The 13,947-nt window shown below is 36.7% G+C and overlaps 1 protein-coding gene across 2 annotated transcripts in view; it reads left to right on the forward strand.

Annotated features, from left to right (window-relative positions):
* The first annotated feature begins 609 nt into the window (after positions 1 to 609).
* The window catches only part of CDH8 (cadherin 8), a 214,074-nt gene continuing 200,736 nt past the window's right edge, over positions 610 to 13,947 (forward strand). The window contains exon 1 of one of the 2 annotated variants that reach the window (XM_055726966.1): positions 610 to 713. The gene's annotated coding sequence lies outside the window, so the exon portion shown is untranslated. The remainder of the gene's footprint in view (positions 714 to 13,947) is intronic. The other variant, XM_055726965.1, reaches the window with a different exon arrangement.

Raw genomic sequence — 13,947 nt, forward strand, 5'->3', positions numbered from 1 at the left:
CTCAGATCCCCATCAAGTGCCACAGGGGAGCGGCAAACAAGGGCTGCAATCACCCTGTAACAGCTACTCTCAGCCACTTCTCCCTTCTCACACTTTTCCCCTGCTCCAGCATGTGTCCTTCTATGCACTGCAGTCCTTCAGGATAAACCCACTCCACCGTGGGCTCCCCAGGAACGGCCACTTGCTCTGGCACAGGACCCCACAGAGCCTGCAGCATGGGTCCCGGCTCTTCCCCCCGACTGCAAGGGAACCCTGTGCTACAACAACCCCTGTACAAGCTGCAGAGGCCTCTCTGCTCCAGCACTCACACTCCCCTTCCAAACTGGTCCCGCACTCCCTGAGCACTCTTTCATTTTTCTTAAACACATTTTCCCAGCCGCACCACTGGCTTTGCTAATTGGCTCAGCTGTGACAGGTCCATTACAGAACCAGCTGGAACACACCGTGTCCAGCTCAGGGCAGCCCTAACTTCTCCCCACAGGAGCCACCCTGCAGCTCCCCACTACCAAAACCTTGCCTGGTAAACCCAGTGCATATATGTATTAATTGGTTTTATGTTTCAGCTGAAGCCAGACTCACAGATGGGGTGGATTAATATAGCTGCACTCCAATCTATAAAGCTGTGCTAGGAGGGGGTTACAGGGGGGTTGTCCTTTTTCCAGGCAGGGTATGAGAGTATGTTGGGTAGCCTCACTACTGCCTTCATAGAACAGGTAAGTTCTAAATAATCTTTGTTTGCCTTTAAAGCAGTAATATACTTATGATGTTTTTTGGGGGGATTGGTTTTTTGTTTAGTTTTGTGGTTTGTTTGTTTTTTTTTTTTTTTTCCTAGAAGGGTAGGACAGTATTATTTCTACTGGAAATGATAGGTTATTTGAAATGTTTTTGGGAAGCTGACAGTTCCTCTGGTATATCAAATCTAGCTATCTGGAGCTTAGAGGTTCTTGGATGTTATAACTTTTGTGATAAAGAGGAAAAAAAAAATGTCTTGTGTAATTGTAGTAGTTGTAATCTCTTTTGATGCTGGTTTTTCCTGGTGTAAATTTGATTAATTGTGAGAAGTAGGGTTTGTTCTAGAAGTGGTACTTTGTGATTTTCCTGCAGTTGCATATTTTAAATTAAAAAGTACTTGTGAATGGCATTGTATCGTGGTGTTTTCTTAAATCATGTTCTGTTAGTATCAGTTTCACATGAGTAGTGATTTTCTTTTGATATCCGAAGACTAGTAGCTTGGTTCCACTAATGAGTAGATTAAGGTACGGGGGAAATTTGTTATGCAATTTCTCACCCAAGGAGTGGTGTGGAGTGCCATCTAACATGAGGGTTGTAGTGCATGCTTGTCTGCTTTCAGATGAGAATATACTTTGTTGATAACTTGTTGGGACTAAAATTATCTTTACTTGATTCTTTCAATTAAGTGGTTTTAATTTTGTGTAATAATGCTGTTCTTCACAAAACATTTGCCTTGCTATTCCTCTTCTTACAAAATGTCTCATCAGTGCTGTTAATTGCCTCGTGACATCACTGTGTTACTGTTGTGAACTTTCACACACTCCTATAGATGGCACGGCTCATAAAGCTTAATGAGAGTAAGTTCATTAAATTGATCCTAGTAATTAAGAAACTTGAGGCTTGCTTCTCAGTTGTCTAAGTTGTAATAGTCTTGGCAACTGGCTTCCAGCAGAAGCGAGACCCGAGTCCAAAAGGCCCATAGAAGTCAAAAGTAAATTAATCTTGCTTACAATTTGATTATTGAATTTAAATCTGTTGCTGATATCTATTGACTTGTAAACAGGTTTCCACTTAAAAAAAAAAAAATCACCAGTAAAAGGAGAGTTCACTAAAGTAACTTTACTTCCTATACATCTATGTCCAAAATATGTTTTGAATACAGTACATTTCCTGAAGTTGAGTCTGCCTGATTCATCAGAACAGAGCTTTGGCTCTACAGGAAGACTTAAGTGGAGAAGCTGGCTAAACAGCTGGCTCTAAAGTGCTGAATGTCTTCTAATACATTTTTGATCTTAACATTTGTTTTCAGTATTACATAAGAATGTCAGTAAGAATAAGATTAATCTTTTTTTTAGAAAATCCTGTAAAGAAGAGGTGAGGGATCTGTTATACTAATGGTAATCTTAATACAGAGACTGATTGGAAAGACTTTGAATGTGCTTCTGTTTTTATTTTTATCCAATTGACTTTAGTGAAGTTACTTGACTTGTTTATATTCCTTTATCTGAAACTAGAGTTGGGACTGTTGAGGTTTTACTGAGGATTTATTGATACATTACTATTATATTTAAAAAGATTTTCTCCCCAAGATAAATCTAATTCTTTTTTAGAATTAACTATGTGCTTATACAGGAGGAAACTGAAAAGCCTCTTTTTCTTGCTAAAATTAAAAGAAAAAGGTGCTATTTAAAACAATTATTTTACATGTTTTAAATATGTAAGGTTTTGCAATTAACTGTTTTAAGTTTTCATAGTTTTCATTAGAAGCAGTAAATAAAAGGTGAATTCGTGCCAAAGGTGAAGTGTGCTGTAAGTTCTCTGTGCACGTGAGGAGAACCAAAGCCTTCACACAATGCTAAGCTGGTCTTAGTACATTTACCTGCGGAGGCTGTAGTTCACAAAAGTGTTTGCAATTAAGACACCAAGGGAATTCCAATTAATTTATGACAGTTGCTGCCTGAACTGTCGAGTTAGGAGCCTTGCTTTCTTTACCATGTGAAGGGTGAGCCGGTTGCTTCTTGAGGGTGATCTACAAACGGCCCTCCATTAGCAACCTGATAGCGAGCTAAAGATGGTAGCACAGCTTGACTCATATCACTTCTGGAGCTTAGACTAGACTTGTACCAGATCTGTAGCTTTCTCCTAAAAGTAAATGCCTGGAAAACATCTGAAAGAGCTGAGCATCGCCATTTTCTTTCTTAAATGGCAGTGATCTCAGATGTAATGCCATACTCTTTGTAATATCATATTGGTTAGGCTGCTTGCTGCTAAAATATTATTGCTGCTAAATATTGATTTCTTACACTGAAGATGTCCAAATGTATGTTTTCTAACCTGTAGGCCCCATATGCATTCAGCTGGGGTACCCTGGACAGCTGTTTCTGAAAGTCTGTGACTATGTAGTAATTATAAGTCCATGGAAGAAGCAGGCAGTGGGGAATGTGAGTGTGCTAGCCATGGCTGCACTGGTGAAGGAGTTCATGATGCAGAGGTATAGGATGCCCTTTCCAAGGCATGAAGCAGGATGAGCAGTTTGTTGTGATGCTTGCAGTTTGTATGGACACAGGGTATTACTTTTTTTAACTTTACATTGTTAAATAGAATTCAGCTTAAAATAACTTTTCCAAATTTTAGGTTTCTAAATATAAGCTGTCTGATCAATAGCCTGGTACCAAAATAAGAAAATTATTTTAACTGGAGAGTAAGCAAGGGTAAGAAGATTTGACTCTTTACAGAATGGTAAAGAAGTTATGATTATATCTATTATTGCATATTATTACTTTCAATTTTGCTGATGGGTGACTGATTAGGATGCGTGGTTCTAAGGCAGGCTGTTTTTTCTGTTTAAAGACAAATGGGAAGGAATGCTCCAAGGCAGAGACTGAAAGCAAGTGTATCAAGCTAAAAAAAAAAGTCCTCAGATAAAACATTATTTCCTGAGATCACTGAAAATATGTATATTAATGCAACAAAAATAACTGAAGCATTTAACCAAAGTGCTTCCTTTTTCTCAAACAAAGTTTGAGTCTGACTTGCTCTTGCTGTCTGGAAGTGTTAGTCTGTGAACTTGGAATATGGTGAAAACTGTTGTATTATAAGATTTTATGCTTCCATCTGGTTTTAAAGGTTTTTTTATTTCACCAGTTGAGAAGCACCATACCTTTCCAATTTCCTTGATTAGCTGCAGTTAGGAAGTTCTGAATGTGTGTCGATTTGTAATCTTACATAATTGACTTCGGGCAAAATGTTTATTTTTAGTGTTTGAGTAACTGAAATCAAAATTATTCTTCCATTGTTAGCACTCATCCAGGTGCTTTCCTTCATTTAAAATAATGAAGTGGTTTCAAACCCCCCAGAAAACTGTTTCATGTGAACATGCGCTGCATTTCTGATTTTTTGCTTTTAAAGAAATGGGAGTAACACTGAAATTTAGAGAATCTGAAATCAGTGTTTACTTTTTGTAGTTAAGAATCACCTTGGTGGTTTTGAGTCAGTTCCTAGGCATAATTTAGAGATTAGAAGAAAACTTACAAATTTGCAATTTCTAAGATTCACAAAATAGCTAATTATTAATTTTTATTTAAGAAGTGCTGAAGAAAACCAGGGAACAGTAAAGAAATTATATCTACATATCAAAAGCTAGATCATTAATATATTTTTGTAAATGCAGTTAGGAAATTGCTGAAGGGACAATAGGAAGCGTAGTACTTAATATTGCTTGGTGAAATATGTTATCATATTTGGCGAGTAAAGGGAAGAAATAAAAAAGTTGCAGTATCCTTAGAAAAACTGTGAAGCACCTACCCTGAGTAGTTAAATTCTTTTTTGAAAAGGTGGCTGTGGATTAAGATACCAAGTGTTGTAAGTGAAGTCTCTGTAATCTTATTCTTACTGCTCTGCACGAACAACCTTGATTACAGTCAAGAGAATGAAGAGAAATTAGCTATGCACAATGGGAATACAAATTGGTGCTGACAACAGTAAGACCAGATAAAAGTATAAACTTGAGGGTTTTAATTGGAATACAAGAATTCATTTGCCAGCATAGGGGCATATGGAGTTTTGTTGTGATCACTGCAGAAGTAAAAACTACTACAAGAAGCTAGCATTTAGGAAAGCAAAGCAATGTTGTATCTGCTCTAAAAAATGAATCCTCTCTGTTTCCCTTTCTTACTTTGTGAATACGATGTTTTGATAGAATTGATATATTAATAACTGATAAAAAAATGATAATTTTCTGTTAAGCGGAAGTGTGAAATTAACATCAGCCTTTTAATCAGAATGGTCTGTTAAGACTAAGTAATTAAAATCATAGAGTAAGTCATTTGCTTTATAATGAACTCTGTGACCAATAACAATAAGGTTTTCTGTGAAGTCATTTTTCTTGAGTGAAAGGTGGGAGATTTTAAATCCACTTCTTTCCACTTACAGATCTGTTCATTGCTATACGTGTTGTTTATCCTTGCGAAGTTCATAGTTTATGCAAGTTCACAAACAATATTCCAGCTCTCAATGAAGCGGCAGATCTTATCGTCTGGGGGATAAAAACTGAGGCTCCAGAATTTTCTCCTGTAATCATTTAGTCATAATTCTGTTATTAATAGTTATTAAATTAAAAAAAAAAATCCAAAGACCCCTACCTACCCACCCCCCCACTTTCACACCCCACCCCCCCAAAAAAAAAACCAAACAACACCTACAATGCACTTCTTCAAATGTGATTAATTTACCTGCTATGAAGGAAAAATGTATTAGTTGTATTTGCAAGACAAAAGGATTATTTACTGAAATAATAGAGTGTATTACTCTATCAAAAATAAGTAGATATTTAATAAGGCTGAAATGTAACAGGTTCTTACCACGTGTTATAGAGAATATGGAACAGAGCCAGGAGTTTTCTGAAGGTTGTGATGAAGTATGGATTGGGTAGTAACTATCAGTATTTATGGAAAAGTCTAAAACATCTTCATATATTTTTTTCAGTTACATTAAAATTATTTTGATACTGAGGCAAAGGAAAAATGAAACTGTACAACTGATTGTGTTTTCTTAGTAAATTGGCATACAGTTATTAGTTTTCCATTAGCAGAGTTATACCTATCTTTGAAACTTGCTTAACGTGTGAAGAAAAGTATTTAGGAAAGTCTGTTTTCTGTTACTTTTTTCCAAAAGACCTTTGGCTTCCAGATTTTTATGTCTCTGCAAAATGAGTTACAGCTAATACACACAGCTACCAGGTCGACCTAAGGTAATTGCCCCTGCCATGCTTGATGCTTGCCTGCCAGTATCAAATGCAGGAAAACCTTGATGTAGATAAAGTCATTCACTTCAGACTAAACTGAGCTGATTTATTGTATATTTGATATAGACTAAAAGAATATACAGAGACAGCTGTCATAGCTGAGGTGAAGTAGCTCATCCATGTCCCTGAAGCACTTTTCAGTGCGGTATGATCTGGTGCTTCTTTTAATTGCATGATCCACTGATCTTTGAAATTTTAAGTCATTTATTTGATGGCCAAACAGAAGAAATAGTTGTAGGAGAGGTGTTGATGGCACTTTCTATTTCCTGCTGTAAATTGTTGAGTAATAGCTTGTGTGCTGTAGTGGTCAAACAGGTGAAAACAAAAGAAACAGGACCAAGTAGAAATTATTGCTATCCCTTTCATTTTGTGTAGAGTTATATGTTTGGAGTAATGCGTGAAGCTCTCACACACTTCTCAGGAACTAAATTCCTGCCTCTCAACAATTCTCTTAAATACTTAACTGCTTACCAAAATACACTATGCGTGTTTTTCACAGTGCTGGGAATCCTAAATACTGACACTTGCATAGTCACAAATATTGACTGGGAGTTCTACAGAACAAGGTCTGTCTTGTGCTTCTAAAAGTAACAGAAGCTGAAAATCTATGCTTTGCATTGTTTCAAATTATCCTTGCTCCTTTATAAAAAGGAAATGTTTATAAAAATATTTAAATACCTTCCTAGCCTTCATATGTTCTGTTGTCTCTGGAAACCTCAGATGCTCAGCCATTCCTAGAAAATGTCATAATGCTGCAATGTTTCCTGGTTGATCTTTCAAAAACTTCACTCATGATTCAGATTGTATATGTGTGGACATTGAAACTATGATTTATCAATCGACACAATTGTTTACCTAGTCTTGTCTTGAAATGTATGTTGGCTTGTTGGTTTAATCTTGTATTCCCCTTTTGGCCAACAGATTCAGAAAAAATAATGATGGGCAAAATGGTGATGAAGAGAAAGTGACAAAAAAGACTGAATTTCTGCTGGTTTGGTTTTGTTTTTCCTGTGCTGAATTTAAGGTTAATGTGTCTGGTACTAGCCTTTCAGCCCTTTTGAGCGTTAGTGTAAGATCACCATTTTGTGCTAGCATAAAGCCTTTTTTAAAGGCAAATCTTTCAACATATTTGAGAAAGAGAAACGGAAGAAAACAGTACAAACTTTTGTCAAAGTTGTAAATGGAACTACCTGCCAAAACAAACCTGATGACAGAATTGAAGCAGTTAAGGAATACAAGAAACAGAGCAAAGCTGTCTCAGAAATAAGTGGAGTTATTTTTGACTTGTGGTGGTGGGGTAGAGACACCATATGATTATTCTGAAAACTTTCAATTTTGTGTAAAATGTTCCACTAGTTTTATGCATATTTAATTGCTGCTTATAGAAACTGACAAAATGAGCATGCACTTTTTTCTTTTCAGTTTGTGAATATTTTCGATCTTTCTGTTTGGATTTCTTTTATCTGCTTAGAAGTGATTGAGTTCATAGTTTTGATTTCCATTCTCTTCCAGCATACTAGTTTGGGCAGGTTTTGAATCTCTAAACAACTTTCTGTAGATGCTACGTGGGACTCAGAGTAATTTACCCTGAGACTCAGTCTTGACATAAGAAAGCTCATGTGATTTACTGACCTTTATCTCACACCTCAATGTGGTATCTTTTTTTCCCCTTATTTTGCTTCATGTCTCTATGGAGTGTATATTTTTTGGCAAGGTGAGAAAGGTTCTATAGTGCTAAAACACACTTAACCAGCAGTATGTTCTCTTTTCCCAATAATGCTTTGTGTATTTATTTGTAGTTTTTAAGGCAAAAATAGTCATATAGGGAAAGTATCATTTATTTCTTGCATTACAGCTTGGACAAAGTAAGTGGAAAAGAAACAGATATAGCCAAGCATTATGTTACTCCTTCCTCTTGTTGACTGAATTGTATTTGCTTTGGGAAAAGACGTTTCCCTGCAGAGTCCAACACCTTTCTCCAATGTTGAATTGTCTGAGGAAAATAGGTGGGTTTTTCTGCTTTTGCCTTGTCACACAAAAACACAGGTAATAATTAATTAAGTTAATCAATGTATGCTATCCTTTATAAAGAGCTTTGAGATTATATTTTTAGGTGCATTTGAGATATTAAAACTTAAACATTTCCAAAGATAAATGTCTATTAAAAAAAAAAAAAACACCACACCCCAAAAACCTCAGAACCCACCACAACTGTAGGGGAGATTAAGTAGGCCTAATTACTGCATGTTGACCGCTGAAAGTGTGTTGTGTTGATCTAAGCTTTTGGAGGTAATATTTTCAAAATCAGTGTTCACATACTTGAAAGATTTGATCTTCAGTACTCGGTAGCAATACCATTATTTCAGAATAAACTTCATAAGGTGCTTGTATGTAAACTTCAGTTAAAAAGATTAAATGACAGTGTGACGTGTGCATAGATTATATCAATTCTACATTTTGAAACACAGAAAAATACATTTATTTGAAATGATGATTAATTAGTGATTGCCTGTTGACTTACAGGAACAATAAAATTAGTCATCTGTGGAATTCAATACAAATTCATGCATCATGTAATGCTATGGTACGTACAGTAAAAAGTTATTGCTTTTGTAGGGTTTTTTTCATTTGAATGTTCCCTGCTAGATAACAAATTCCTTCATCTTTTAATGCAGAAAGAAAGCACTAACAGTAATAAATTGAGAATGTAGCACCTGCAGCAGCTACTCCCTAATCAATGGGCTCTGTTTCAGACTCTAAATGTGACAACTGCTTTGTTCTAGATTGCATTTCTAGCAGGACAGAGTACTCCAGCTCTGCTCATAGTTCCCATTCTCTGAAGAATGCATGTTCTAGCCTGTTAGTGTCTGAGAGTGGATGTGATTTATGCAACCAGCAGTTGGTTTCAGCTCCACAGAACAACTCTTTTAGAGCAAGTCAGATTATTTACGTGTTGTTGTGGTAGCATTGCTTATATTTCTGCCTGGTGACTTCTACTTCAATTTATGTCACTGCAGAAAGCATCTGGTTGTTCTTTCAGTTCCCTGACAGTTCAGGTTTTTGTTTCACACTCTACTTGCACTGTTCTCACATTTCTGCCTTCTCTGGCTGACTGTTGTTATAAATCAATGTTTGGTCTATTTGTCTTCCACTCTATCTCAAGGCTCCCTTAGATACATGTTGACAGTCCAAAACAGCCTCTTCATACTAACCAAAGCTGTTACTGCTTGCATGCAAAGCTAGAAAAAAATGAATGGAGAAATTAAGTCTAAACTGTATTCATCAGGTTAGTACAGAAATTTCTTGCATTCTTTACAGCACTTTAGTGCCACCCTGCACTGTGTGGAAACTTAGTCACTGGTAGTTCTTGCAGTGGAAACTGTCACCACAATGTTTCTGCCAGAAGAACGGTTGCTTTATATAAATGTTTCATATCTGGAAACAGGCAGTTCACTGCAGAAGAATTAATAATACGCTGTTCAGAATGACCATTTCTTGGAGTATACAGCTGCGTCCAACTCTGATGCTACATGCGAAGCTGATGATCTGGATGTATTGCAGATTTTTAGTAATGGTAAAGTGGTTTGTGCATGATTTTTTTTTTTTTTTTTTCTTACTTCAAGGCATAAAGTTGCTGGTATATGAGCCTTACAATCTCTTATGAAATTAATGAAACAGTGAATTAAATTTGCAAACAACTGAATTTCCTGACTTGCCAAAGTATGAGCTCTAGGCAAAACAAGCTTATTTACTGACAGGTAAAATAGATGCTTTCATCTGGCGTTTTGAGCCTCCTTTTGTCAGTACAGCTGTACAAATTCAGCAAGCTGTTTTCAAGTATGCATCAGAAAGAGGTAGGAAGAATTCACCACAGTTTTGATAAAATCAAATTAAAAATTTATGGAAGTAAAACACTGTTCTGCCTGATCCAGTAGGAGACAAGTCTGAGAAATAAAAAAGCATTAGTAGGTGCAGAAGCCTCTGGTGCACTATTTTATTTAATATTAAATAACTTGTCTACTTTGTAATGATTTTATCACTTGCCTCTTGAATACCGTAATTCTCAGAGGAATAATCTTACCTCCTACGCTGCTGATGTAGGAAAGTGCTGTGTTTGATGATCAACAATAGTATACTCCAGAAAGCGCTTTAAGCCAGTAGTGCTTGAAGGAAACAGACTTTGTATCAGTAGCAAATCGATACTTTCTTTTTATATTTCAGGGACATACATATTTCTCCTAGATAAATACAGCATTACCTAGCTTTGTTTAGTTTGCTTATCTGCACAACTTCCAGAGATCGTATCTGTATTTTTGCACCATCATTATAATCTCAAAAGTCTATTTAGAACAGGTAGCTCCAACATTGTTTTTTTTTTTTTTAACATTCACTTTTGTATGTTGGAAGTAGGCATGATCTGAAAAATAATTCAGAATTTATGTTACACCTTTGTTAAATTAGCTAATACAGTCGGGATTAGCAAGAAAAGTTAAATATCCCTTACAGCAAGAATTTAGCTATTTCGGTGGGATACCTCATAGATGATTGCTTTAAGCAAGAGCTACAGAGCAGGAATGCTAAGTAACCCTAATTTGCAGCATAGTAACTCAATTAAAATGAGAAAAAAATACAACAGTATGGAAATGAAATGGTGTGATGAACAAGTGCAAATTACATCTCCAGTTTCAAGCATTTTGATAATTGCAATTTCTTGACTAACTCTGTATACTTACAACAATGTGTCAGGCAACTTACAGGAGGAGAGAGAGAAGGTCAAGTTCAGTAAAAGTCCAAGACTGGTCTCACATCAGTCCAACAAAAATAAATCAACTTCCCTAGAAGTCTGAGGCCACTGAAACGCTAAAGTCTGCAATTGAGAACTGCTCATTAGATAAGCATTATTTTGAGAACTAGGCACCATGGTGTGAGAGATGCCACAAGCAGATACCCTGAACGGGAGCTGGAGGGGCAGGGACGTGACAAGGAAGGAGTGCTGAGCATGGAGCTGTGCAGGCCACTTCTTTAATTCCTTTGTAGGGCACTCCTGGATTGCAGGGAGGTGAGGAAGAAATCTTGGTCATCCAACATGGTGGGGTTAAGGGTCTTTTGCTCTGTCCTGTTCTCCATTCCCAACAGTTTCAATATTGCCATAACAAGACTCTTCTCCCCAGGTATTGCTCGTGCTGTCTAGGCAACAGGAGACTTTCAAACTTAAAGTAAAAAACCACCACCCCTGCAAAAACCAACAGTGGGGAGAGGGGATGCATAGCTCCTTCCACTGCAAAAAGGCATATAAGGAAGGGTGCATGCATGTGTTTTATAATTTAATTTTTTTCAGTTGTTTAAGTTCTATGTCCCACTTTAAATATTAATGATCTCTATGCAAATGCTTGGTATGGGACTGTAATTCCTAGAATGTAAATGGCAGCCTAAAGGAACAGATTTCATAAAGTACTGGGAAATTGCTCTGCATTATGTTCAGAGAGATACCGTGTAATGGAAGCAGTACTTCAGAAATCACGTGCTTTCATCTCAAGAAGGAGAAGTGTTAGGAAATCTTTATTGTCTAAATATTCAGTGCTTGAGAATTCCATATGTACTGTTCTGGATCTTGTCATAAATATTGTCTCTAATCTGCCTTAGACATTTTGCAACTTGAACTATAGTAAATGAATAGTATTGTCTGAATTCTGTAAGTGAATTGGATTAAAAATGGTTATATTCCAGCTTTGTCTGATGTTGAGAAAAAGGGTGGCTTCTTACTGAGATAGCTGTCTAACTGTATAGTCCTTTTGAGATAAGGCATCAATAACTTTCTCCTAATCTTAGCTGAGCTTAATCAAACACCTCACTTATCAGACTTAGCTGCTCTCAGGTAAAAGCCTCCTTATCTTGCATTCACAGGATTTTATAGGAAGGTAGTTAACATCAAAAAGCACAGATTTTTGAGCATGACAAAGTTCACCTCTACCCTGCAGAACAGGAGCAATCACACCGTTCACATCCATGAAAAGTAGTTAAATCTGAAATCTTGAGAGGTTCCAGTCACAACTGGTAAAATCTTCTTTGTTAACACTGATAATGGCCGAAAGTTTTGTTCTTTGGAGCTGAACATTAATGTTTCTCAACAGAATAGTACCAGGTTGCATGTGCATACCAGATCAAATTTTCCTTCCTTGAAAAAAAAAAAAAAAAGCCACATCTAAAGGACAGTGGAAAAAAAACCCATGAGTTTACACTGCTGAAGGATTATTTTTAGAATAATTCAGTACACCAATGGGTGACTAAAAGGCCTGCATTGCCAAGTCAAGCTATACATAGCAAGCCAATTGTGATTTTGTTTTATGTACTTTAACTCTGAATTTTTACTTATTGTACATGCCAGCCTATGAAGCAGAGGAGGGTGTCTTAGTATCTGATTCTGTTAATTTCGTTTAGAACAGTGTTGGGTTTTTTACAAGTACATGCCCAGAGAAGATCCAGAGGAAGGATTTTGTTGGCTAAATGGTAAAGGAGATACAAGAGGACTGATGCAATCCAGAAAGGGAATTGACTTGGCACTGATGTAAAGTAATAAGTATGATATGAAAGTCTAAGGAAAATGTTTCATTTCAAAAGATAAAAAGCATTATGAAGATTTCAAAGACCTAGAGTGTTACTGAACTGTATCTGGTGAAAGAGGAATGTGAAATATTAAGCATTTGAAGTGTTTTGTTCATATGGGAATTCATTTGAAATTGTTGTTGATTTTATTATGCAGTTCATGTTAATGGATATTTGACTGTAAGGTTGATTATTAATGAAGGACAAATGAAATCTATGCTTAATGTTATGCCATAGCATGTCACCTTGAAACTTTAATTGTAAAAATTCAGTAGGGCCAGACTTGATCAGTATTTCAATTGAAAGCCATGAGATGCATGAAGTAGTGCTGGTGATGGGCCCCAGGACAGCTTAATGGCAACTCATGCTACCTTTACAGTGAGGGATTGAACTGCTGCAGCCTTTCATGATCTTCTATTATTTTAAGATGGAACACAAAACAAAACCTAAAAAAACACCCCAGTCTAGTTAGTCTTACTGCCTGAAATACCTTTTTATTAGACTACTTTGTAAACATTATGTGATTGTCTTGTTTTATCCCATGACCTTCAATTACATGTTTGCTTCAGAATTGAAGTTTTCCTTGTGAAATGTTTTCCAATGGTACAGAAACATTCACTGGGACAGATCAGGACTTTTGCCACACGTGGGTGTTGAGGGTGGAGCTCTGATATTTTACTTGGTTTTTTTTTGATAGAAAATACTGGTTTGTCAGAAGCCTTTTCACTGAATATAAAATGTTAGCACTAGGATTGATTTTTTTTATTTTTTTTGGGGGGTGGGGGGGGTGGGGGGGACTAGGACACTACAAAAGAGAAGAAGCCGCCTTTATTCCCTTTCCTCTATCCCAAAACACAGACCTCAGTAGCTCTTGTCATAACCTATCACTCACTCTGTGTTGCACCCTTGCTTTCACAAGCATTCATACAAAATGGGACCCCAGGAGACTCTAGAATGGGAGCCTAGCTGTGTCTATGATTGCAAGTGATGTAGACTGGAAGCAGCACTGTAGAACAAAAGAGTTGTTTTAGAGGACCTGTCATCCACCATATGTGCTTTTCTGTTTTTTTTTTTTTCATTAGCTGTCATCTGCCTCTAGGGAAATAAACACACATTTGCAGTTGGAATGACACACTGCCACACTGTGGTTATTTGGAAGATAGATCATAAGCAAGAAACTCATCTGTCGACCCCTAAACCATAGTACAGAGCTTTGGTCCTTGTTAATCTCTGTCAGATGAGAGTGGTTTACATAAGGCTGATGCCTATGAAGAGTATCAGCATAACTGTGTTTGTCCTCTGCTTTTCTT

Source organism: Falco cherrug, chromosome 14 (assembly GCF_023634085.1).
Source record: "Falco cherrug isolate bFalChe1 chromosome 14, bFalChe1.pri, whole genome shotgun sequence".
Lineage (NCBI taxonomy): Eukaryota > Metazoa > Chordata > Aves > Falconiformes > Falconidae > Falco > Falco cherrug.